Here is a 27,516-nt window from a genome sequence, read left to right as displayed (position 1 = left end):
TTCTTTATGCCAACAGGGAATGCTTGAAATAACTAGACACACATCTCTGATTGATGCAGCCACGGTTTACACACCACACTTTAGACAGTCTAAAATGGCTGGAATTAATAGCCTATTATTAGATGGTGTGGGGGGGAGGGGAAGGAGAGACAAGAAAATATCTTTTTATGATCTCATTTAAATCTATGTATTTGATTTTGCGGAGTGTGAAGTGACATGTGTGTGTGTGTGTGTGTGTGTGCGTGTGCAAGAAGGGGTGTTCTTACCACCCTGCTGCATCCCCTGAGGGACTTCAGCCAGCCTGGCACCAACTCACCCACTGCATTTTTTTTGCAAATGATGCAAATCCGTGTGGCTGAGCAGGGAGGGGTTAAAGAGACCAGGGAGTCCTGGACTAAGGAAAGGAGAGTGAGGGTTGCTTGGATCACTTGCTTTCATGCCAGGCTCTGCTAGCCAGCTGCAGAGAGGGGAAATGGAGTTTAAAACCCCTGGTAAGAAATTTTTCCTTGGTCTGAACATTGTTTAAATTCCTGAAGTGGGTGATCCCTGTAATAAATACCTTGGACTTTGTAAGACAGATATATTTACTCAAGTTTAAAGTTTGGATTTTGATGGATATGCGCTTGGGAATGCATGGGACTGGAGTGTTTGTTATATGTTGGAACCCGTTCAATGCGCACAAGGAGTTAAGAGAACTCCATTTATAGCAAAGCAGAATGTCTTAACCATTCCTTGTGGTTACTGTGTCAAAGTCTGTGCTTCATCGCATATTTTGAACATCGTTGGCCTTCACAAAACATTGGATGACAGGGATGAAGGGGGACATTTGGGTACTTTGTGCCCGAAGTACTTTCTCAAAACTTGCATGTAAATGGAGCCTTGAACTACATCACCTGCCCGATTTGCTGGAAAATCTTCCCTGAGGAGAGAGAAGGAGCTCTACAGTAAAGAGCAGAGGCGGGAATAGAGCTGGGAAAATCTGTGTGCTCAAACTCATGTCCTATTTTCCTGTAAGGTTACCAGCTTGGCTGTGATTATATATCGTAGGAGAAAAGATTCATCTTATTGCTTGACATATGGTTCTCTCAGGACACAATCACTATTGCCCAAGTCAGAACACTTCATGTTCCCCTACATACTACCACCCCAACCCTCCCCTACCTTGAGCAAAACAAGCAAGCCAGGTAATTCCAAGAAGGCTCTATTAGAATTTCCAGGAACTCAGGCCACCCTTGTCTTCTTTGTAGAAAAGGCCACATTTCCTCTCAGCCCCCAGGTGACATGCCCCGCATGCCCCTCTCTCCTTGGTGAATAACAGCGTTATTCCAGACTGACTGGCAGAAGGAACAGCTGACTGGCCATCACGAATCCCACTTTAATGGTTTGGTCTGGTTTTCCTGAGGAGGTCCCCATCCAACCACAAACCTGTGCTGGAGCTCCATGACCTTTTCAAACATGGGCCCATATTCAAGGGGGCATGACCATGAGCCACCGTTTGCACACTCTGCTGCTGTTGTTCCACAATGCAGCTGGAGTTTTGGTTTCCCAGCATGAGAATGAGCTCCCATCTTTTCATGATGGTATGTGTAATGTGGAAAACCATCCCACCTTGGGCTTGACTAGCTGCTTAGTAGCATAAGCCAAGAGTAAGTTGGAGACTCCTGGCCCATCTTCCCTGGAAAAGGAGATTGCAGGAGGGTTTCTTTCGTAATCCACCTACAATTAATTTCTCTCTTTTGGCTGATGCTCAAGCCCATGATGGGCGACTCCAATATTCTGTCTGGACCTATTTGCTACAATCAGAAACTGCCTCAAAAGATAAAAGACCAATATAACATTTGTTTAAGAAAACAAATGCCTTTTATAGGCTGCAGCACATGATGTTTATAACAACAGGAATAAAGTTGTGAAAATACTATTTTCTATGATGTTGGTGTTATTTTTTTTTAAACTGTCTAAGCTCCTAATTTTACCAGGGCTGCCAGCACAGGTTTTGTTTTTGGTTTCAAGCTGCTGGGAATTTTTTTTTAGCACATTATTAATATTAAAGTTCCAAGGCAGTATTTTCCAGTTAAGTTCATGATTTAGTTGGGATTTCATTGTTGCTTAGGGGAAATCACAACAGAATTGATTGTAAACAATAGAACAACTACTAAAGAAATTCCTGTTTACAGACTTTTTTCCTATATGTTAATGTAACCAGGCCTTGACATTAGTTGATAACTGGTCTCTTGGGGGTGGCCAGATGACATTCACTGGTCCTTGCAGGTCCTCACCAACTTTTTGTAACCAAGTAAAAAGATCCGAAAAAGTTATGAGAGTCTTCAAAGGGAAAGATGAAGACTTAAGTAAAGTAGGCTTGGGATACATTCTCATGAGACCCAGGACCATCTGACCCAGTAGTTTGCACTTTGGGGCTGCTTCCAATATTATTAAGGGCATGGAGAGAACCAGCAGAACTTCTTCAAAATTTTTAAACATGTCCCACTATATATAAAGTTATCAATATAAATAATTGACAACATAAGCTAAGTTTGCTGGTGTGAACACATTTCAGCCCCTGGATTCCTGAATAGAGTGCAAAACTAGATTGAAATTTGAGGTTTTGTCTGTGAATTCAGTGGTTGGTTCTTAGAATTACCTACAGAGTTGTTTAAAATATGTATTTTAGAAGGTGCTTAAAATTCTCTGGACTTCTCCCAAATCAGGCTTGCTGAGGGGGGCGCTGCAAAACTATATATTTTTCAAATCCAGCCTTGGAGGATGAGTAGGGTTTTTATCCTCAGAACCCAGAGGAAGGGCATTCCAAGGAGCATAATGGTTTTGTTGCAAGGCATGGCCTAAAGAAAGAGAATGTGTTTTGTTTGTTTGCTTGCTGCAGAACTTCTCAGAATCTTTTATATGCTGATGAGCATCCTGAATCATCACAGTAGTATAACATACCCAAACCTGTTTGAATTATGTTTCTCGGTCATAAAACAAGTGTCCCTTCAAACATAGTTTAGGAAACTCTAAGCTATGGAAATGAGAAGCTGAAATGGAGAGATTTCTCTGTTAACACTTTAGCTCTTAGTAGTATAGGGGAATGGAAAGCAAACCCCCAGTGTTTCCTTACCCAGAAGCAACAGGCCAGACATATGCCAGGTCACCCTTGTTCCCTGGGTGCTGAATGAGGAGTCCCTGGCCTATGTGAAATGCTGCATTTTCAGTGGTCCTGACAACTTTATGAAGAGAATACATTTTCCAAATTGCCAAGAAAAAAGCAAAAATTGGGGCAAGAGCCATTTATTGGGATAATAGAACGGGCTTTGGGTTTTTCTGCCACTAGACCAGCCTGGGAAAACACAGAGACCTGGAGGCTGACTCTTAAGACGAAAGGCCATCTGAGACTCCGATCTGTTCTGTTTCACACAAGCTGTGCGATCTTTGGCAAGTCACTTTGCCACTCTAAATCTCAAAATTGAGTTACCTACCTACACAAGGAGTCTCTGAGGGGAGAAAAAAAATGAAATCATGTTTGTAAGGTACCCAGTTCAGAGCTCAGGGCTTAGTAGAGACAGACTTAGCAGAATAAAACATTCCTTCCTCCTTCCTGCAGATCTGGAGATGAAAGCAACTTCCTTTCACCTGATTTCAATTCAAGAAAGGGAGACAGAACGTAAAGACTGCTAACTCTGGGAAACGAACTAGGGGTGGTAGAAGGGGAGGAGGGCGGGGGGTGGGAGTGAATGGGTGACGGGCACTGGGTGTTATTCTGTATGTTAGTAAATTGAACACCAATAAAAAAAAAAAAAAAAAAAAAAAAAAGAAGCATTCCTTGTGTACTCCAACATATGAAAGCCAGTAGACTGAGCTCAGCCCGTGGCATGATACCTGACCAGAGAAGGTGTTCAATAAATATTTTTGTGTGACCGAATAGTTGTGTGTGAATGAAAAAATAAAGAACCATAGATCCACAGAGGAAGAAGTGATTAACAGGTAGTCCTCTATTTTTCTCATACATGGAGTGTCGGTGGAAATTCTTTTGGTCTTTCCAACTCTTAATTGATCTTCCCCAAGAAGGATAGTCCCTCTAATAGTTTTCTGGATAACATTTTTGTAGAGGGCAGTCACTCCCCACCTCCGACCATCTGAGAACAGACAGAGCTGACTTCAGCAACTGCCATTCTGTGTACTGCCTGCGAGTAGGTGAGGGAGCTTGCCTGTGGTCCTCTCCGTGCTTTCAAGTGGGTAAAGAGGAATCAGAGTCTCCTCTGTAACCCCACTCATATCTTTCACATCACCCAAATGTGCAGATCCCATGATTCAGGGTCAAAAGCTTGATCTCAGACCCAGACCTACACCTGCAACTAAGTACTTAAAGAGAACTTTACTACAGAGATGAGACTTTTGAAAATAGCCAGAGAAAAGTAGTTAGCATCTAATTTATGAAATGAAATCATAGGTTCTCCTCATATTTGGTGTTTTCGTTGGTAAAACAATTATACTGTTTTCAATCCTTATTAACTCTCCTACAGGCAACATTTATCGGTATCCCCCATGACAACATAATTAGTATTCTAAGGATATTTTTCACCAGCTGCTTATGTCTTCAAGTTAAAAGTCAACAGCTAAATATATAGCATGGCAAGAGCATAAACAGTGAAATTGATTTTAGTACTCAAAACGACTTGATTATCTATATTTATAGCTGTAATTAGAGAAAGGCTTAATGCCTTATATAATCGGTTCTTTATTGAAAGTTTCACGACAGAGGACTTGATGCTAATTTACCTTGTAGCATCAAGGAACGAGCACTGATTTTAAGCAACACCATTGGCTTTAGCTTCTGGGTTCATTAACTACAAAATATGTTGCCCTACATTATATATAGTACATTAAGGGCTCTTTATTGAGCAGCTTTCAAAGGAGTTTCTATTCCAATTTGCTAACATAATATATGCCTTTTCCCATTGCCTGGTTGGCTATTTTAGTCTAGGGAATGAGTGACGCTTTTTTATATTATTAGAAAAACAATGCTAATTCTGTATAATGTCGATAGCATCTCTAGCATAACACAGCAAGGAATTTTCATCTTTTCTACGTAAATGTCTTTTTATCTGGAAGGTTTTAGAACCATACTACCCATCTTTATAGTATCTTTTTTTGTATCCTGGTCTCTGAAATTGGAGAATTTTTCCCCCAAAGTTTTATGTTAAAAAAGTAAAATTTCATAGTAATAATACTAGCCAGGAGTTACTGAGCACTTACTGTGTGCCAGACTTTTTACAAAATATACATATTATGTGATCTCATCTTTGTAAAAACCTAATGAGGCCACCCAATTATATATTTCCCAGATGATGAAATTGAGATGGGTGCAGTGACTTACCCAGGATGACACAGCCATAAGTGGTAGCTCAGGCAGCCAGCCTTCTGATAATGAATTCCTAACCATCTATTTCAGCCACACACTAGGCAAAGTGAACTTCCAGTGCTTGGACCATTGCCTGTTCCTTTCCCATGGTTTTCTTTCTCTTCTTAGCTTCAACAAACACATATTATATATATATATGTGTGTGTGTGTGTCATAGGTATGCATGTCTATAGTTATATGCATTCATATATACTACATGGAAAGAACGTAACAGTAAATTTGATTTAGCTATTTGAAACTACTTCATTAGATTTTTCATAATCCTCTATACTTCAGTGGCATTTTAGATACTTTCATACACATTTTCATATAACTCATTGTTCTCATGATCTCATTTGATCCGTAGATCCTTAGATTGATCAGTCCTGAGAGATTGACAGATCCTGTGTTGTTTGGTTTAGGTTAGCAATGAAGTGACTGATCCCAAGTGAGTTCACTACTTGCAGCAGAACTCAAACTAGAACCTCACTCCAGCTGTTAAGAATATCAAGGTGCTTTGATGCCTTTCATAGACCATCAGACAAACATTAGCTCTCTGGACTATGCAGAAGCTTAACAGATGGAAATAAAATAACAACCTGTGAGTCAGAAATGCAACATGAATCTCAGGCACAGTGTTTGTAGAGTTTCACTCTAGTGAGGAATCTACCATCATTGTTTTCCTCAATTTCTGACCATGTTGCTAACTATGTCTCCTTGGCACCTGGCCAAAATTCTAAACCCAATTGTCACCCCAGAGGGCTGCATGGCACATGTATATTGATGTCATTTCCCCCACCATTAGATTATAAATTTGCCTCCATAATGCAGTGTTCAGCACAGAGCCTGGCAATAGAAGGTACTCAAATATTTATCCATTCATTTATTTGTTTTACGTAAATGTTTGCTGAATTTGTCTTTAGAATTGGAAAAGATATAGAGAAAGACAAAGACGGAAGAAATTGGAGACATAAATGCCAATTTTAATTACCTTTCCATAGGACAAGGTCTCCATGACCTTTCTGATCCCCCTGCCTAAAATACCAAACTTTGGAAAAATTCCTAGGACTTCTACCTTCCAAGAACAGGCCAGGGCAGGGCTGGTAGTCCCAGAAATGCCCTACAAAAAACTTCTTTGGGGACTTAATGTGCCCTCCAGGACAGTGAAGCCTATAAAACTTATAGGAGGGAGTTCTAGGGAGGAGACCAGTGTGGCAAAGCAAACTGCTTCTTCTCACCGCAGAGTTAAAAAACAATATCCAGCCTTTAGGTTGTGGGAAAGAGAATGGTGAAATCATTCTCTGTCTGGCACAGTTGCAGACTATTAAGTCGTTTGGGAAATGTGGACTTGTACCAATCTACAAGATTGGCCATGGCCATTTTAATATGTTTTTGAAAATCAGCGAGTGCTTAAAAACTTGTAGTAAAAGCCCTAATAAACTAAATTAGACCGGGACTCTGCCAGAATTGTATTTACCTCTTGAAGTGGAAGGTTAGGAAACCAAGTTAAAAATTAAAGTGAAAAGAGAGAGAGAGAGAGAGAGAGAAGAAAGAGCAATAGATCCATGTTTTTAGGGAGTCGCTTAGTTAAAAGAATGAACTGTCCACTATCAAAAGCAGCTCATTTGCAAAGTGACAGGTGAGTGCTTTCAATGACACACAGTTCTCATGAATGATGCCACCCGCCATGCCCCTTTTTTGCTTTTGTTTTGTTTTATGAGTCTTATTTGTTTTTACAAGGGTAAATTTGGAGGGAGAGGGGCGTAGTTATTGCAGCCAGAAGAAGAATAAATGCTTTGTGCATTGTGTATACCCATGTAGTATACTGAACAAGTACTAATAAGAATAAAATTATTGGAGCAAATAAAATCACATATGCTTTTTAGTCACCTGGGAGAGGGGCTGTGCCAGCCCTTTTGAGCACATAAAAATAATAATTCTTCACATCTGAATAGCATTATAGAATTTATAAAGCTCTTTCACATGTATTATCACGCTTGATCCTCAATGGCCCAGTGAGTCAGGAATGATCTGTGTGATTATACCATTTTACAGTTCAGGAGAGGTTAAGTGGTTTGTCCAAATCATGGAGCTACTAGGAATCAGTCAACACTTCCAACAGTGTTGTGGCTCTGGAGCATTCTACTTTGTCCACTCTCAGGCAGAGCTATGAATCTGAGCAAAGATCTATGAGGTTACTTTCTGTAGAAGAAAAATAATTGACACAGGAGATGGGCATATCATCTGTCTCCCTAGACCATGAAGAAATAGTCTACAGCAGGAGAAAAGCATGGAACTAAGGTTTCATACAACCCAGTTCTGACATAGGCCAGCTGTGTGTCCCCTTAAGACACACATGCACAGCATGACCTTCTACTTCCAGAGTGTGTCATTAAACATCACATGAAACCAACGTAAATTTTTCTATCTGTTGAAACTTCCCAAGAACCTACTGGCTTTGAGGCCACTTTTCTGTCCATATTCATGAGGAGCCTGGTGTATTAGTTTCGTATTATGGCTGTCACATAATACCACAGACTTAGTGATTTAAAACAGCACACGTTTATTCTGTTATAGTTCTGAAGGTCATAAGTCTAAACTCAAGGTGTCAGGCAGGGCTGCATTCCTTCTGGGGGCTTATCTTTTTCAGCTTCTAGAGGTACCAGCATGAGGCTTGTGGCCTCTTCCTCATCCCATTATCACATCTCCTACCGTACCTTCCTGCGTCCCTCTGACAAGGACCCTTATGATCACATAGGACCCACTTGCACAATACAGCATAATCAAGCCATCTCAAGCTCCTTAAGTTAATCCCATCTGCAGAGTCCCTTTTACCATGTATGGGAATACATTCACAGGTTCCAGGGATTAGAGCCTGGACATGTTTGGGAAGCCATTACTCAGCCTACCACAGCTGGGGCTAACAACATTTGAGACTGGATCTGTATCTTATAGATATCATTCTGTCATTCATAAATAGAATGATAAAGCTCAGCAGTATAAACTAGTCGTCCTTCCCCCTCTTCCCCACTGTCCACCTTTGTCCTCTGTGAACAAGCATCATGCAGACAGTGGAAGACATTTCACAATGAGAAAGAGGGAAGAGACAGACAGCAGCTTGGAAGCTGAGGAGAAGTTGCATAAACTGCATCACTTAGCCTCTCCTTTTGTACAGGAAAGAATATTTCATCAGCACGTATTGACAGCTCACCCTGAGGGTGCTAATATTCCCTTGGCCTCCAAACTCTGCCCCCTAGATTGGTATCTTCCTCGGCTCTCCTGGGAAGTTGAATGCCCTCTCCCGTGCTTCTGGGTGCTTGGAACACAGCATTGATTTGTAATCTGGAAATCGCATGCTTCTCTTTCTTTGGCCTCTGTGCTTTTTGAAGGCTGTGTCTAGTTTATCTCTGTGTATTCAAGGATCTACCTAGCTCCTGGAGGTCAGCGCTTGATAAGCCTTTGTGGGATGAGTTGTTTTAGAGAATTTTATTGCACATAGTCAAGGTACCAGAGGAGAAACTCAGCTCCTCCCTGACCGCCCCCTCCAACCTCCCCTTTCCTAGATTTCATCTCCAGGTCCCTCACTTTTGCTGTGCCATTATCTATGATGCTTGTCTCTTGTCAAACACCCAGTCTTTACTTAATCAACTAGTTCTGTATGAAAACCCAGGACCAAGAGGAAGCAGATGCTTCTGCGCTCAAAGCAAAAAAGGATAATTCTGAGCCAATTTCTTTCTTCTGAAGTAGACTATAGGGTCTGTGGCAGAGCCAGACTCAGAGAGAGTGACCCACTCAGCATACTATTCTCTTTGCTTTGTGAGTGCCTGTAGCTTGATCACCTCCCATTCAGTAATGGGGCATATGTCTCCATTCCTATGGATCTTTCCATGCATATCTTACTAAAATGAAGAGAAGAAACAAATGCATGAACATTACCTACCAATAGTATGTAGATATATCATATTAGATTTTAATTAGTTCCACCTTCACTATTTTAACACTACCTCTTATTAAAATAAAAGTGGATACTTAACAGAAAGTCTATGGTATTGAGTAGGGAATTCAAAATTTGTAATTATGACTCCATTTGGAGAGCATGTAAATGCAAGAAATGATTATTTCCTCTCTATATCCACTCAAGGAATTGCACTAGGGAGTGAAGTGTGGGATCTTAAGGTTTAATCAAAATCAGATCCAGTCAGACTGGATCAAGTGCCTTTCAACCCTGAGGTGGAGATCCCTGATGCCTGTTTTCTTTTTGAGCCACCAAGAGCTATTCTGGTGCCTAGTAGAATATTAAATATTTAGAGAAAAAGTTGTGGTTAATCAGCAGGGCCATGAACATTGTGTCATACAAATTTCTCTTTCTCACCTGACAGCTGGACATTATTTTGGGAGCAGGTCAAAGTGTGGCTTGATTAGAATTGTATTGGTGGAAGTTATGCAAGTTGCCGGCCAGCAATTCATACTTCTCCCACCCAACTTTACTGCTGGGTATTTCCTAGTACTCCATAAAAAACACTTGTGTGTGTTTGTTCAAATGAAAGAAGATTTGTCTCCCAGGAAAACCATTTAAACATGGAGAGACTGCAATCTCATTTTCAAATATTAGCTTTCATTTTATGACAGATCATGCTGTTTCGTACAGCATATCTATATTAAAAAGCATGAACAAGTCTGCCTTGTTCTGTCCCATTCCTGTCCCTCTCTAATGTGCATTTATAAAAACACAGACATATCTGATTCCACACACACTGTACAATATTTTATCGATTACAGTGAAACGTAGTTATATCATATTTCCAGAGACTGAGAAAAGAAAACATAGAAAGTGGGAAACACTGAATTTGATTATGCTAGGCAGGGAGTTTAAAAGACCTGAATTGTGGGGAGGTCTTGTATGTGGGAATAATAAAAATAGGTTTTACTTTAAAAACTGCCCCTTTATGGACCATCTGACATATCCCCAGCATAGTCCTTTGTGTCTAGATGTATAGTACACCAGGGCAGGCTACTTTTCATTTCCATATCCTTCTGGTCTCTTTCCCTACTGCCAACCTTGAGTCCTGAAGTCTCTGGTCCAGATTACTCCAGTGGTTTTCTAATTTGCTTTCAGGTACCCCTTTTCTCTGCAATCAGCACACACTCTGCAAAGGACAAATCTACATTTAAAAAAACCGTGAAGTCTCCTGATTGGCTGGATTTACGTAGTATTCACTGTCCCTTAAACCACATGGAAAATAATTTAAGCCCCAAGAACAGATAAATATTTGCCCTTATTTTCTTCTGTTTGGTTGAATTTTCACATCCAACTGTTTAGTGCATCTTGCAATTAGTTTTTCCTATGATATGAAAAAAAAAAAGTTTTTTGCCAAATAGATATCCAACTCTCTAGCACCCTGTCTATATCAATCCTTCTTTTTTCTAATCTGTGTTTTCTCTCATGGTGTGTAAATAAGTGTTTTAGACACTGGGGTATCTTTTCTGGGCTCTCAGCTCTACTCTGTTGTCTTCTCTGTTTCTTTCTTCCCAAACACAATTCTGATGGAAGGAAAGTAGTTTTTGCAGTGTTTTAATGTCAGGTAGATTTAGCAATCCCCTTCATTAATACCTTCTCTTAAATTTTTTCTAGCTGCTTTTATTAGTTTTTTCTTCCAAGTAAATGTTAAAATCATTTTTGATGATTATGTATATATCCTGCAGAGATCTTAGTTATAATTTCACTAAAAATAAACTTTGAGAAAATTTACATTGTTCCAATATTTGGTCTTTTCGTGTAGAAATATGGCATGATTCCTCAGACTTTAATCTCCTTTTATGTCTCTGATAGTGTTAAATTTGTTTTTCATGTAAACCCAACACCTTTCATGGTTTTGTAGTTTATTCACAGTTGCTTTATATTTTTGAGGGTTTTCCAGATGCAATCTTTTCCCATTATATTTTCTAACTGGTTATTTCTGTTACAAAAGAAAACTACTGACTTTCTAATGTTTATTTCATACTTAATGACCTTACTGAACTCCCCTCTATTCCAGTATTTTTTTGGCTGATTCTCATGGGTTTCTTAAGAGGATATTTTCTGAAAATAGCGATATTTTTTTTCCAATAGGCAAAGGTCATACACCTCACTTCTGTTCTGGTTCTCATTACATTGGCTTGATCTTCCAGAACAATGTGAAATCACAAACTCAACTTTGATCCCCCAACTTTGGTGCACTCTCTCCCCACCTTTACCCTCAGATATCCTCACTTTTTCTGGCATTTTCATTTGACTCTCCTTAGTGAATTTCAACATCCCTTGATGTCTTGGTAACTTTCCCATGCTGACCCCATGGAACTTCATCTACTAGTCAGCTCAGCTGCTCTACCTAAGATAGCCAAATAAAACACAGACACTCAGTTAAATTTGAATTTTAGATAAACAACAAATACAGTTTTAGTGTAAGCACATCCCATGCAATATATGGGATAACTTATAGTAAGAAAATTACTTGTTATTTATCTGAAATTCAGATTTAACTGGAAGTCCTGTGTTTTTATTTGGTAAATATGGAAACCCTAGTGCCAGTTTCAGTTGCTCAGCCAATTAAGCCAAGTTCACCTCTGTGATCCCATGGCTCTGGGCTCATATGTGTAGGTGTCTATGATCATTTCTTTAATATCCTACTATAACGATATGCTCACGTGGTACTTCATATCCCTAGAACCTAGTAGTAGCTCACATATCCTAGCATTTAATGTATGTTTGTTAAATGAGTTTTAAAAATGTATGAATGATGATTAGCAGATCATCAAACATTTAGTGAGCTTACTGGAACATGTGGAGTGTAAAAAGTTTTAATTTTAGAGGAACAAACAGGTGTGAGGTTTTACTCAGTGTCAAAGAATCCAAGGAAGAGAAAAAAGTACAGCCACTTTTCCGTATTTCCAGAACTGAATTTTTTTTTTTTTTTTTTGTGAGAGAGAGAGTGAGAGAAAGAGAAAGTGTGTATGAGTGCAAGCAGGGGTTGAGGGAAAGAGGGCTAGGAAGAAAGAATCCTAAGGAGGCTCCATGCCTAGTGCAGAGCCTGATGAGGGGCTGGATCTCCTGACCCTGAGATCATGACCTGAGCTGATATCAAGAGTTGGATGCTCAGCTGACTCAGCCCCCCAGGTTCCCCTGGAATTTTTTTAATCCAGAAGATAAGTAAATATATCACTTTCCTTTTGATATCAGAAAGAGCTATGAGCACTGGCATAGAGTCAGGAGATTCTGGATCTAATTATGACCCTACCACAAATTGACTATTTGACCACAGGCAAGTCACTTCACTTTCCTGGGCCTCAGTTTCTCTATTCTAAGAATAAAAGAATAGAAATGACTATCAGATTATTTATTTAGTGGTGAAGTCACTTAAAAATGAAATAATACACAGAACTCCAATATCTGATGCAAGTAAAGGTTGTATTAGATATTGAGGTTCAACTCTTCTGGTTGAAGACATAGCTGGTCCAGTATCTTCAGTTCAACTCCTCTTGCCCTTCTGAGTAGTCTTGTGAGCAACTCTATTACTGGATCCCATTGGGTTGGAGAGACTTGGAGGCCAGCATACCATCCTGCTCTAATGTATGTATATGTTACTATAGTATAGTATCCAAGTACCTGAGAATGAATAAGTATACATATATATGGATAGTAATATAGAAAGTAACCAATGGTTGATTTCTATATTCTTTGATGAAAAGAAGGAATACTACAAGTCTGAAGGCATCCCAATTTTCTATAGTTATACTCTTATCTAGTGAGGATAGTTATAATGGTGATCTGAGATCATAAGAAGATTCTGATGCATTGCAAAAAGATTAACTTCTGTTGTATATGCTGTCCTTCCCCTTGTGTCTCTCCAGCGTAGCCCCCAGTCTGTGGGAGGGGCTGCTGCAATCACCTGATAATGGGTCTGTTTATCCACTGTGGGATCCCATAAATTAACTTCTCTGCGTCCTCCAGAATGACCTTTCCTAAATGTACCCAGGTCGTGTCACACTCATTACAGCCTTTCCACCACTACTGTTGCCTAAATGCCTTCAATAACTTGACTCTCCATTGCTCTTAAAGTATATAGTCCTCAATGAAATCTACCATGTCCTGCATCCCTTTCAGCACTTTCTCTGCTCCTCAAACCCACATCCCCTCTACCATAAGGCCTTTACATATGTTGTTCCTTTGCCTAGAAAACTGTCCTCTTCTTTTTGTAGTCAACACATGCTCATCCTTCAAAGCTCTGCTTCCTGGTCTTTGAAGAAAACATCCTACCATAAGCTGGCATAAGGTTCCATATCCTCTCCATAGCTTGTTTGTGTACTTATGTGATCAGTGTCTGCCCTCCCTAGCAAACTGTAAACTCCATGAAAAGTCGGCACAGTGTCTGACATGTAATATACCTTTAATAAATATTTGTTGATTAACTTACAAATGAGCTAGGAAAAATTATTCATACCTTTTACAAAGATGTGCCCCAAGCATTAAGAGTTAATGAGTGCTTTGGTTAGTCAAAAGTTATTTGTGAAAAACAAAAATTTAGCTAACCAGAATATCTAATTCTCTATTCATCTCTGGTAGTTGTGACTTAATGTTTTATTCGTACCAGCCAAGAGTAGGGAAAAACCAGTCTAGGATTTTTAACACAGGGAATTTAATCGAGGGGATTGGTCTCACAGGGATAAAACTGCTGAAATTAGTACTAGTCATATGACCTCATTCATTCACAAAGGAGCCAAGAAAGCCAATTCTCAAAGTGCTTAGAAGGTGGAGAGTTAGAAATACTTGGCAAAGTGTATGAATGAGTACTGTGGGACACAACAAAAGCTATTGGGTAAAATAAATAATAAAGTTAAATATATTGGTTTAGAATATAAGACAGACACAATCTATCCAGGTATATCTATTTTTTTAAGTGGAAGTATATAACTTGCAAAGATATAAGATATGAGATATAAATTGGGAGGGAGGGGAGCAAGAAATGGATGAGCTTTCAGCCTATGCCTGATTTCTCCTCTGAAATGATACCTAAGTTATCCCTCTCAGAAAACCAGGCACTGTTTATGATCATCCATAACTTTTTGGAAACCACTGTCATGACATAGACGTTTCAAAGCCCCTGTCTAATACCTCCTGTGAGTTTTGTCCCTCTCTTGCCTTCCTACTCACAATCCCAACACCACTAGTTTTGACATTTAATATTACACCCTTTCTGGCTCCATTCTCTTGGACAAAGATGTTTTTGGCTGCAGAAGGAGGCTCACAGACCACTGTATTTTCATGACTGAGTGAAGAGTTTATTTCTCCAACATACAAAGAGGTGATTACCCAGAGACTTGTCCCCAAAAGCACTCTTAAGATCAAAGACTAGCTGAGCTACTGAAGTGTTAATTGGCCAAATACAATTGTCAAAAATTTGTTTCTATGTGAACCAATTAAAACAAGATAATTGGGAGTTGTCAGCACTTCTAAATATTTATACCAGTTGATGCAAATATTTATTTACATATCATCTGTTTGCAATTTTTATCACTTCTGCTCTCTGCAAAGCTGCTCATAAACCATTAGATCATGTCCCTTGATGCTTAAATTAAAATCTAAACTTATTCTAGTCAACTGACAGAAAGCTAAAATATTTTTGTTCAAATTCTTTTGACAATGTGTATTTTTGACAATGTGTTTATATTCCTCATTTGTAATGGAAAGTGATACTGTAGCCATCCTTTCAAAGGGAGATTTCTAATTTTTTTATAGCCAATTCATTCTGTTTTCCCATGTGGAATTCATTAAAGCAATTCCTAACTTTGTTGATTTTCATTATTATCTACAGTGTTAAAACTTTCCTTCACACTTCGGCAGTCCGTTAGCAATATCACCCCAGCTTTTGGACTTTTTTTTTTAAATGACTGTATATCAAATATATGCTAGTCCTAAAATGTCAAGAATAACCTATTAGAGGAGTATTCCTCCTCCCCGCCAACCTCGCCATAAATCCTTTCTCTAGTCACATGCCTTTCAACCACCTCAAAGCACATCTTCACTCACACCTTCCTTATCATTTTGAAATTTATTTACTTATCTTCTTCGCTTGTCTTAAAAAATAAATAAATAAATAAAGTTCCCAGGGCACCTGGGTGGCTCAGTCAGTTAAGCATCTCCCTTCTGTTCAGGTCATGGTCTCGAGATCCTGGGATCGAGCACTGTATCTGGTATCTGCTCAATGGGTAGTCTCCTTTTCCCTATCCCTCTGCCCCTACATGCCCCACTTATGTTCGTGTGTGCTCTCTCTCAAATAAATAAATCTTAAGAAAAAAAATAAAGTTCTCTGTGACTTTCTAAGGCTAGCACTGGCATTAAAATACTTAAAATTGATAAAGTTTATTATTACTGTTATATGTGACACTCAAATGAATATAATGAAAAACTTTAAAAAGAAAAAAAAGAAAAAAAAAGAAAAACTTTGAAAAAAAATCCTACTGCTTAAGAATGGTTTCAGTATGCTTTCTGATATAGTTTCATCTAGTTTCCTCAGTGAATAGTATGTTATTTGCTTTCATGTGTTCATATAATTATGATATTATATATTCAATTCTGTTATTATATTATAATAATTCTGTTATTATATTATATGATATTTTATTTATTGTTATACCATAAATATTTCCTTGATGCAGTTATAAGTCTTCATGAAGTTGGAGTGTTTTTGTTGATGGTACATGATAGTCTCTTACTAGACAGATGCATTCTGGTTTAATTGAACCATCAATTAGAGAAGCTTAGGAATGAGCTTGATGCCTGAATCTGATTATTTGGTCCCTCTTCCTGCAGAAAGAAAATATGCACAGAGAGCAATGGGATACAAAGTACAGGATCCACATTGTGGTTATCAGCCGTGGATCATAGCAGAATGCTAAGTGTTATCTAGGGAGAAGGGTTTGCAGAAAAGTTTGGAGAAAAAGGAAATGTTTCTGGTTTCAGCTTTGTAAGAATGCCCATCTAGCATTCATGACCTGGGAGCATAAACAGTTGAGTATAGAAATTTTGTGCCAAGAGATGGGAAGAAATTCTTTGTAACAAACACCGTGCTTCTTGTGTCCTTGGAGGCAAGGAAAGAGAAGGACTCTGCTTATATACCCTGTTTCCTCTCTCAGAGACCGGCATTTGAGACACTCCTATAATCATAAAATCAACAAATTACAGTGATGGCCCTCATCTCCAGGTCTTCTTGTGTCTCTCTTCTATGGTGTGTGTCCTTTTAATTTTCAGTCTGTGTTTGAGCCCCACACTTGGCCCTTCTCCCCATTGCTGAATACTGGGTGGGCTCCTTAGAATGACTCAGCATCTTCTCCCTCATGGAACAAGGTGTTTAAACAAGGGCTAATGCCTTCCCCAGGACCTCAATGTTTTGTTCTACTTTTTGTATTTCTCCCTCTTTGCAGGAACCCAGGAAGCAGTGTCTGCTGTCTTTGCTTCCTACACTGGAATTCTGTACACCACTGGTTATCTAAATGTGGCAGCATCGGTGCATCACTTAGGAGCTTCTTAGAAATGAAGATTCTCAAGCTCCACCCAGATCTGTTATATCAGCATTTCTGGGAGTGGGACACAGAAATCTGGTTTTGACAAGCTCTCCAGGTGATTCTAATGCATGCCAGGTTTAAGAACCACTGCTGCTGACCTATCTCTGAATGATACAGCTTTCTTGCTTGCCTATTTCTCTTAGTAGGCACTTATCCTCAATAGTTCTCCTAAGACTTGATGATACAGCTGCAGTTTGCATGCTCAAGTGGGAAGCACATCTTTTACCATGTGCTCTTCCCCCAAAACTTGCTTTTTCTTAATTTTTAAACCTCCAGACTTTGAGTGATTTATGCTACTTCGTTGGTAACAAGAACATTCATCTCTGTCACCTTATGCCTCTTGCAGTAGCAAATGCTTCTAATGTTTCATTTGCCTTTCTCTTTCTCCACTCTTTTCAAACAAACTCAGCTGTTTTAAAAAGAGTAATATGCTTCCTAACTTGGCTTCCTACCTTTTCCATATGTGGTACTAATACCCTTGGCTGGAGCACGGCGCCTTCCCTCCATTCTCCTTCTGTACGCTTTCAGCCCCATTAATTTGTTTTCTTCATGATATTATTCTAGATTTTGCCCTTTGAGATCCTCCTTAATAAGAGATGTGAAGTCAGTGATTTCAGAAGCTGCCAAAACATCCATAGTTCAAACAAATCTTGTTCGTGGCTAGTTCTCCAAGTTGGATAATTCTTCCCATTGGCCCAACATCTGACACCATCCAGACTCAAATGTTGTAGCCCAGCCTGGCTTTCTTTAAGGCAGTTTCTCAATCTCAGCTCTACTGAAGCTTTGGACAGGGTAGTTCTTTGCTATGGGGGCTGTTCTGTGTATTGTAAGAAGTCTAGTGGCCGGTAGCTCCTCCTCCCCAAATCATGATAATCAAAAATATCTCCAGGCATTGCCAGATGTTTCCCTGGAGGTCAGGGTTCAGTTCCCTTAAGGCTGGATCTCTCCTTCTCCCTAAACCATCCATTAAGGACTGATGCACTCTATTTCTAATGGCAATCCACTGTACTTGCTTCATCACTTCAACAACTGTGTTAACTTGGCAATACTGAAATAATCCCTACAGGATTCCATCCTGCTGATCCTAGTCATCTCTCATAGTCCTGTACAGATGGCATGTAACCACATCTAGCATGGCTCGCCCATCCTTCCATTCAAGCAGCTTCTAATAGTCCTCCACATCTGGATATCTTCTGGGGCATTTGTCTTCCTTTGTTCTCTTTCTTTAATTTTTTGTTGGATTTTTAAAGCTTCAGTCCTACCGCTTTTCTAACTTCCAATTTTAAGAGCATTTAGAATGTTTTAGGTTCATATTTGTCCAACCCAGCCTCTAAAATCTCTTATTTTCCCCTAAAGAAATAAGTCTTTTCCTTCCACTCAGTCATTGCATCTTCCTTCATTTTCTTTCATTTCCAGCAGCTTGTGTTCTGAATGCAAGATCAAAGCCTGTACTTTAACCCAATTCCATTCTTCCTTACACCTCATCTATCCCAGACACAGATGGTTCAAGAAAAAGTTTAAATAACTTTCTAGGGATGCCTGGGTTGCTCAGTGGTTGAACACCTCCCTTCGGCCCAGGGTGTGATTCTGGAGTCCTGGGATCGAGTCCCCCATTGGGCTCCCTGCATGGAGCCTGCTTCTCTCTCTGCCTGTGTCTCTGCCTCTCTCTCTCTCTGTATGTCTTTCATGAATAAATAAATTTTTTTTAATCTTTTAAAAAATTAAAAATAAATGAATAAACTTTCTAGCCAGATACCTGGAAAAATGAACCAGGGGCCATACACTTTTAACCATCATCTGGGCCTAGGTCTTTTAAATCCATATCACAGTCAGGTATGGATTTAAGAAATCATATCTTGTTTAAGACATAAGCTTTATGGGAAAAAAAATTCAATTTGAGACCATTGGTAGAGAGTTGTAGGAGGCTGTGGACAAACTATATAAATCAGGAAACCAGTCTTTCCGTGGTCCCCCCTTGGGCCTGTGCAATTCCAAACAAGATAAAAAGGATAAAAAGGATTCATTCACCTGAGCAGTCTTCCTAGTATCTGGCACTAAACCTGAAAGCCAGAGCACACGCTCTCATTCTCTCTACCCTGGATGGAATCTAGCTGGATTTATTTTTATTTTATTTTATTCTATTTGTTTAGTTTTGGATACTTAAAGTCTAAATCATCCAATATTGGCCTCAGCAGCAATTTACTGCAAGCCAGTGCCACCAAAACAAGTCAGAAACAAAGGCTGGCACTGCCCATTCATACAGCCTACCACAATAGCTGTACCAAGATCTATAGTCTCGTGTCTAAGCCCTTTGCTCTCTAGATGTTTGTATTTCATCTTTTGGTTTCCAGATAGTGCACTAATGTGCTAGGGGTCAGGATTCTAGCCCTTTGCTTCCTCTTTCTCACTAAATGAGTATCAAAGTATCACCTTCATTGAGAGTTGGGTAATATCCAATAAATCTAAAATAGGGCAAGTAGAAAACTTTACTGGAGAAGCCAAACCATGGCTTCCCACTATCCTCCACTGAACTGAAGAGATTGGCACCCAGTGTCAGATTTATGTAATTCACCTGTCCAGTCATAGCTGGCCCTGAGAGAGCACACATCTGCCTTGCAGCGTTAACGGAGGACCCCAGAACTCTGTGTATACATGGCCTGTAGACTTCTAGCTTCCCGCTGTCTAATAAGTCAACCTGTCCCTCACAGAGAAGAAAGAGAGTGAAGAGAAACTAGATGTGCTTACTCCAATATCTGTCACTTATGGATATGGGGATAGAAGTCTCCTCTAGGAGAACATGGAGGGTCAGAATAGACATTTCTCCTTCTCCACATTGACTAGTCTGTCTAGACTAATCATCTGATTTAAGAAACCTTTACTATGTGTCAGGTGCTATTTTAAGTATTTTCCAGATAGGAACACATTTAATCTTAGGGAAAGGCTAATACAATTTCTGGTTAATTTTTTTTTAAGATTTTATTTATTTATTCATGAGAGACTCAGAGAGAGAGAGAAAGAGAGAGAGAGGCAGAGACATAGGCAGAGGGAGAAGCAGGCTCCCTGCAGGGAGCCCGAGGTGGGACTCAATCCAGGGACTCCAGGATCACGCTCTGGGCCAAAGGCAGATGCTCAGCTGCTGAGCCACCCGGGCATCCCGATTTCTGGTTTATAGAGAAAAAAAATTGAGGCTGAAGTAAATAATTTGGAATTTGAACCCAGGTAATCCATCTCACCCTGTTCTTATGTGGCTTTCTTTTAGGTCCTCAAACAAGACATGCCGTTTTCTACCTCAAGACCTTTGTATAAGCAGTGCCCTGCCTACAGTGATCTTCCATTTCCTCCCCCTCAATAAACAGCTCCATCCCAACTTCCAGATTTCAACTTCAATAGACCTTCCTAACAGCCCTAATCTGGCACCCCAGATGAGATCAACATCCTCTATTTTTGTAGACAAGACTTAACACAACTCTTACACTTGCAATTTTTTATGCATAGAAAAGACTGGTGTTGAGGGATTCTAAAATTCTAACAGGGAATGCCTTTGAATGATAGAACTGTGGTTGTTTTTTATTTGGTTGATTGGTTTTGATATTATTTGTTTTTCCTTTTTACGTTCTGTATTTTTCAAGTTATCCTGTGATTAGCACAGACATCTTACAAGCAAAGTAGTTCCAGGTAATAATGAAGTTTGAGATATGCCAGTGAGTACCTGGAAAGATCAGCAGCCTTGTGGAATTCATTAAACTCAGGTCAGGGAGCCAGGTGGGGCATTCATGAACACCTTACAAACACTGAGGAAGGTGGGAAGCAAGGGAAAGCTGGGGATCCATGTTGGAGTCTGGGCTACACAGAAATGAGACATGGGGAGCAGCCAAGGTAAAGGGCAGGATGGGAAAGCAGAGTGTAAGCAGTTATATAGAGCAAGAGAAGCATAACACATGGTCTGGAAGAGCCACTAGACCCCAAGGGCAGATAGAAAAAAATTTGCTTTGGAAGTAGAAGCAACAGTGGCCCCTATTGAAGGCGAGTGTGGAGGTGGGAAAACCTAGTCTCCACTCGGGGGCAGATGGACGGAGAAAGCAAAGACAGAAGTGGGTTTTCTCACCTTACAATAGGGGTCCAGAAACCTCCAGGAAAGGGATAAGATAGGGAGGGTAGAGGGCATAGGCCCGAAAGAGGGGTCTGACAGGATAGAAGAGGCTCAGAAGCTCAAGAGCGGGTTTTTACTTGGCCTGGGAGGTACGATTACAGGTATGGAGGCATCAGAGAGCCAAGAAGCTGGTTGGGCTTAGACTGGACCAGGTCCATGGGCCCGCACCTGCTACAGTAGCACAGAGCCTCATGCTTAGCATAGTGCCCCCTCACCACTGTCTCGAAGTCCTTAATCATTTTAAAATAAGGAGCCCCACCTTTTCGTTTTGGCACTGAGCCCCACACATAATGGAACTTGTCCTGGGCACAGGTTTGGGAGACAGAGGCAGTGTGGGTGTGAGAGACTGCTTGGTCAGACAGGGAAAAGCCTGGCGGGGAAAGCCTGGGGGTTTATCCCTTTAACCACTAACTACTGAAGAACCACCGTGTGTCAAATATTCTGCTAGACACTGTATAGGATAAAAAGATGAATAAGAAATTGCTTGGGTTCGTGCTCCAGTTCACAGGAATTTGAGCCCTGGCTCTCCTGTTGGAAGAGTTTTATTTAGATCAATATCAATTGAGGTCACTTTTATAAGAAAGAACTTCAGAGTGATTTTTAGATTTTATGTGTGTGGACTTCACAATGTTTTGTAAGTGACTTCAAAGAAAATGTTTCATTATAATTGATGACTAGATATGTAAACACTGGCCATTGATCAGCTTTCATATTCTCTACGGCAGGTTTGAAAGATATTTCATTCCTCACCAAGAAATCATCTCTTTGACATTTGAATAATTAATCCTTAGAAATTCATTATATGATTATGAGGTTGTACAGTAGCCTATGAGACATGAAAGGGCTCTATGAGTCTGTATTGTCAGCTGGCAGAAAATCAAAATTTGAGAAGAAATGTTTAGAAGTAGAAAATATTCCAAGCCAGATAATATTTTAATGATGTCATGGAGAAAAGATCTGAGTGTAACTGGAATTTTAAGACATTCTTGGAGTGAAATAGCTTGTTTTCTGCTTTTTTATTCTGGCAGGTTTATTACCTTGAAGTCACCAGCACAGAAATCGGGGACCTTTCTAGAGACTAGTGTCAGCTAATCAAAGAGAAATGACTTCTTAGACAGTGTGCTCTGCTGGAAAAAGAAGAACCAAGAGCCAAAAGATCTAAGTTAGCTCTGTTCCTAAAAACAAAATACTGCAGCCCTCCAGACCTCAGTTTACCCATTCTGTAAAGAGAGATACCAGGCAAGAGGATCTCTATGCTGACCTCTATGCAGTCCAGCCTGCCTGGTCTAGCTGCCTGCACTTAAGGAATCCAGCATCCTACATGGAAATTAAGCTCACTGGTAATTCCAGTCAAAGAAATTAACCTCAAAGAGTGGAAGATTTTGCTGTAGCATGTGGTGAAAGAAGAGGAGGGAAAAAAGGAAAATATAAGAAGAAAGGGTAGGAGGTAACAATGTGAGGACAGTGATGTAAGGCCAATGCTGTAAATATCTGCTATGCTCTGGGGGAGGACATTCACAGAGCCACATCTGGCTTGGGGTCCCACTTGAAGACTTTGGGACAGTGGAGGAATCTCACACCCCTGCAGAACAGGGACTAGTTTAGGACTGAGTAGTAAGCATCCCTGTCACTCAAGGTCCTCCGTCTTCCTAGCCTGCAGGAATTTCTCACTGTTGTCTTTTCTGTAAATCAGCCCCCCTGCAGCTTCACAAGGTGCCCTCATTTCACTTAGGAATTCCGTTCTCCTCCCTTTCTTCTATAGCAGAGTGTAACTACTACACCATCTACTCAGGATCTAGGCCAGCTTTGCATTTGCAAACTCAGTAATATATTCTGTGGAACAAAAGACCGGCTCCCCTGGGTTTCGCCCTCCAGGGGCATAAAGGATTTAGAAGAGTTCTTCCAAACTCTGCCACATTGCATCAAAGGAAGAACAGAGAACAGTGCTTCTCGCCTGGGAGGCAGAGGGATGGAGAGGGATCGCAGCCCTGTCCTGTGGGGCCCTGTGCCAATGTTTGCAGAGGTTTCTGTTGTCACAACCAGGGGAAAGAAGTGCCAGCATCTAGTGGGTGGAGACCAGGGACACTGCTAAACAAACATGCTGTAATGCACAGGACAGTTACCACAACAATTATATGACCGTAAATGTTAATAGTACCAACGTTGAGAAACCCTGAAATAGAGATTTATTTTTCTACCATATGAGCAAGTTCACCCCCTTATTGAAGGCAGAAGCAGCTGGTCAGTTGGGGTTTAAAAAAATTTTGACCATATTTTTGTTTAAAAACAATTCATACCTATCTTTTTGCAATTGAGGAGTTTGAGGTATAGAACTCCTAAATGAGATCTGTGTTTCCCAAGGAATAATTACTTGACCTGTGGGTTTCTAACATCTCTATCTCTAATAGATTTACCTCTTAGGATCTTAACAGTTACATGTGCCAATGGCTTTTCAGTTTCAACACGTCTAAATATTGGTGACAGCTTTGGCTCAGGCCTTGGTCCACCTGAATTCGACCTCCTGGTGAGTCAGTAGGTTCAGTCCAAACCTGTTCTTCCTCCGATATTCCCCATCTCTGTATGACTGTATCACCCACTCAGTTCCCCAGAAGTCCCCTGACCCTTACCTGCTATTCACCAGACATCCTACTGGCCACCGGGTCCTGCAGATACTGCTTCCTTAAAGCCCCTCTTCTCCCTCCCTCTCTGCCTCCCTTCCTTCCTATTTATCCATCCACCTGTCTATCTATCCATCTTTCTCCCAACACTGACATGTGGGTTAGTTCAAGAACTCCTTGACTCTTTTTTTTCCTTTCTCCAGACTGACTTCGCTGGAGTATACAGCTATCATGCTACCAGAGTGATGGTTTTGGCAAAGCAAATCCATTCATACTTCTCCCCTGTGTCCAAACTTTTAAATACATCTTTTGCTTTCAGGGTAAAGTTCTACCCTTTACCTGGATGGAATGATCTGGCTGACTCTTGTTTATCTCCCTACCCACTTTGAGTCACTTTTTCTTTTTTTTTTTTTTTAAGATTTTATTTATTTATTCATAGACACAGAGAGAGAGGCAGAGACACAGACAGAGGGAGAAGCAGGCTCCATGCAGGGAGCCCGACGTAGGACTCAATCCCTTGTCTCCAGGATCACACACCAGGCTGCAGGCTGCGCCAAACCGCTGCGCCACCAGGGCTGCCCCAAGTCACTTTTTCATATAAAATTCTTTGGCTTAGCTATTTTGAGCTACTTAGTGTTACACGGCCCATACCCTGTCTCTGAGCCTTTGTACAGGCTGTTCTTCTGCCAAAAGTGACCTTTCTGGCCTCTCTGGCTCACACCTGCTCATCTTGGAGTCTCAACTCTAACCTTCCTCCTCTTGGAAGATTCCCTTGGATCACCTAAGCCAAGTGTGTCCCTCAGAATGCTTGGAAGAAGGGTTCTTTAGCCCCTATACTGTTGGGACATTGCCACTACCTGGAATTTATAATAAATATTTATTAAAGGCCATGAAAAAGACCACATCAGAAAGACATACTTAATTATCTTTAACCCAGTGTTTTCCAAACTTAATTAACATTTAACTTTATCACAAGCCCCTTTCGACGCTTCTTTGGAAAAATCTGCCTTAATCTGACTTAGAAAGAATCTCCTTTGCTCATATTGTACCCCAGGCCTAGGTCTATCATAGTAGTTACCCCATGTCACTATAATTATAGAGTCATTTTCTGATAGGTCTTTCATGTAACAGACTGTGAATGGCTTGGTGATAAAATAATCACTTTGTTTTATCAGTGTTTTATATCTAATACCTAGAATACATTTTAAATCATCTGGTATATATTTGATAAACAAGTACATTGTTAACTAAAAACAGGACCACCTACTTTATTGCTATTGATAATTAACATATATTATTTTAATCGTGCATGTAATACAATTATTTTGCCAAAATATGCCCATATGCAAGACAAACTATAATTCATAATATTATTGGCATGCTTTCTGCAAGTACCATGTTTATATGAGTCTCTTAATGTCCTTATACTAAAGATGAAAGTGTGCACTTGGTCTGACGTGTCAACTTGGCTTCAATATAGAAATTTCTTTATTATTTGGAAGTCATTTTTTGATTTATTATTGTTGCTTTGTGTTTTGTTTTTCAAGAAGACCATAACTAAAGATTACATCAATTGTACATAACTTGAAGAAAACTTTTTTCTTTTTTTTTAATCGTTTGAGAGAGAGAGAGAGAGCAAGAGTGTGAGCAAGGTGAGGGGTCAGAGGGAGAGGGACTAGTGGGCTCTCCACTGAGCAGGGAGCTTGCCGCAGGGCTCAATCCCAGGACCCTGGGATCATGACCCAAGCTGAAGGCAGATGCCTAACCACCTGAGCCACACAGGCACCCCTTGAAGAGAACTCTTACATTCTCTATTTGCCAGAAGGATCTTGAGGACTCAGAGATCTCCCCATACCGCTCAGCCGAGGGGTCCTAACCTACCACCTGTTCACCAAGATTCTTCCTTAACCTGCTACCACTTGCAGAGCCTCTACTACTTAGGAGACCCCCACAGTTTACCTGCATGTGTGCTGAGGGCCCTCTTCCCTTATGGGTCAGAAGGCCTGGGTGTGCAGACAAGTAGCAGATCTTGTGGGGTTGAGAAAATATGCAAAACATTAAAAGTGACTCAGCATTTGAAGGGGAAAAGAACAACATAATCAGAATAGGTAGCTCTCTGTGAGGTGTCCTTAAAAGAAGAAATAAGAACTCTAAAAGACAGTAATGTAAATTCCTAGGGAGACTAGGGAAATTATTACAAAGGAGCAATCTGAGAAAAAGAAAGAGTTCTTGGAACTCAAAAACGTTGCTGAAAATGGAATTAAGTATCTTGAAGCTCAGATGGAAAAATTACCACGTGGAGAAGAAAAACTCAAAGAAATAGAAATTAAGAGTGCAAAGTGAAAGATATGTATGATGGATACATCTTATTGTTGGTACAGGGTGAATAAGTTCAACCTTCTTGAAAAGTAATCTGGGATTTTCCATCTAATATCAAGCTGCATATACCCTATTATAAAGTACTTACAGTTCTAAGAACTACCCTACGGTATCAGAGTATGAACCTAAAAACCAATGTTCAAAATATTTTCTCATTGCAAGCTCATCGTCACTGCAAAAATCACAAGAAATCTAGGTGTTCATCTGTCACTATGTGATCGGTTAAATAAGTTAGGGCATGTCCATAAACGGATTCCTATTTAGCCACTAAAAAAATGAGATCTATGTATACTGATTGGGAATATTATCTCCACAAAAATACTAGTGAGAGAACCAAAAGGATAGTATAAAGAGTTACACAGCATGACTTTGCTTTGTTGAAAACATTTTAACAACATGTGTGTATAAAGATTTATGTGTGTATGCTTTCATAAGCCTAAAAAACAGTTTAGAATGATACCCTTACACACTACTGACAGTAATTATCTCTGGGAAATGGGGCTGGAGAGTCAGGCATGATGTTCACTTCTTTCTGTACTGCATAATAAATATGTGAGGTTGTGAACTCTTTCACTTCATTTTAGTAATCTTGTGTATTTTCCAAATTTTCTGAAATAAAAATTGCTTCTCTAAATTTTTTTAACTGTTGAAAAGCTAGAAAAAAATCAAAACACCAGAAGCCATTTGTAAGTAAATACAGCAAGCCTGTGGAAGAGTTTGCTGAGGTCTTGGCAAAGGCAGAATCAAGACTAGAAACAGAAAAAAAAAAAAAATTCCACAACCAGTGGAATTCCAATACTATAAGAGAGACAGAAATGTTTACAAAATTCTTAAAACACTAGTGGGAAAAAAATTTTAAAACTGCTGTTAGCAAAGTTACAAAGAATCATGAAAACTGGGGCATTTGGATGGCTTAGTTGGTTAAGTGTTCAATTCTTAATTTTGGATCAGGTCATGATCTTGGGATCATGAGATCGAGCCCCACATCAGGCTCCATGTTCAGTAGGGAGTCTGCTTGAGATTCTCTCTCCCTCTTCTTCCACTGCTCCCCACCACACTCTCTCTCTTTCAAATAAATAAATAAATCTTTTAAAAAAAAAAGAATCATAAAAAAACAACTATGATGTTTTATTTATTTATTTATTTATAAAAGTTTTATTTATTTGTGAGAGACACAGACTGAGAGGCAGAGACACAGCAGAGGGAGAAGCAGGCTTCCTGTGGGGAGCCTGATATGGGACTCAATCCTGGGACCCTGAGATCACCCCTGAGCTGAAGGTAGAAGCTTAACTGCTGAGCCACCCAGGGATCCCAACTATGACGTTTTAAAGAGAAGCCCACTTTAAGTCCGACAAAAGTTGGAGGTGACATGATCT

At 40.0% G+C, this 27,516-nt stretch overlaps 1 protein-coding gene and 1 long non-coding RNA gene across 3 annotated transcripts in view; both read left to right on the top strand.

The window, feature by feature from the left end:
• Positions 1 to 27,516, top strand: part of ANKFN1 (ankyrin repeat and fibronectin type III domain containing 1) — a 298,786-nt gene that overhangs the window by 24,051 nt on the left and 247,219 nt on the right. The gene's annotated exons all lie outside the window — the stretch shown is intronic.
• LOC144286317 (uncharacterized) lies at positions 3,849 to 26,774 on the top strand. The gene is made up of 2 exons (XR_013354369.1): positions 3,849 to 3,978; positions 20,253 to 26,774. It is a non-coding gene; the product is annotated as an uncharacterized LOC144286317 (long non-coding RNA).

This window comes from Canis aureus, chromosome 16 (genome assembly GCF_053574225.1).
Source record: "Canis aureus isolate CA01 chromosome 16, VMU_Caureus_v.1.0, whole genome shotgun sequence".
Taxonomy (NCBI): domain Eukaryota; kingdom Metazoa; phylum Chordata; class Mammalia; order Carnivora; family Canidae; genus Canis; species Canis aureus.
This window is presented reverse-complemented; position numbering and strand designations above follow the sequence as displayed.